The following is a 411-nucleotide window of genomic DNA, read 5'->3' on the forward strand; positions in this document are numbered from 1 at the left end:
CGGGTGAGGTGGCAAAGGAGGACCGGCAGCTGCCACACCATCGGACACGCTCCAGACAGGCAAGAGAGCTTTTTTTTTTTCCTTTCTGTAAACTGGTTTTGTACCAACATAAAGCTGTGAGTGCTGCCGTGTGGTGGGTTTTGTTTTTTGTTTGTTTTTTTTAACCAGATGTCCAGTATTCCCCTGGCCTTATGCTCCATTAGCACCAAGTGGCCCGCACCACTGACTGAGAGGGATTCACACACCTCCCCGCCGTCTTTCCCCACATACACTGCACCACCGACACAGTGCCGCTACCCCATCACAGGGCGGGGAAAACGCGTCTAATTCGGATAACGCGGCGGCCCCGGCCGCCCAACATGGCCCCCGCGGGCATGGCCGTCAGGGGAAGCGGCGGCAGCGCCTCCCGCC

Source organism: Columba livia, chromosome 1, assembly GCF_036013475.1.
Source record: "Columba livia isolate bColLiv1 breed racing homer chromosome 1, bColLiv1.pat.W.v2, whole genome shotgun sequence".
NCBI classification, from domain to species: Eukaryota; Metazoa; Chordata; class Aves; order Columbiformes; family Columbidae; genus Columba; species Columba livia.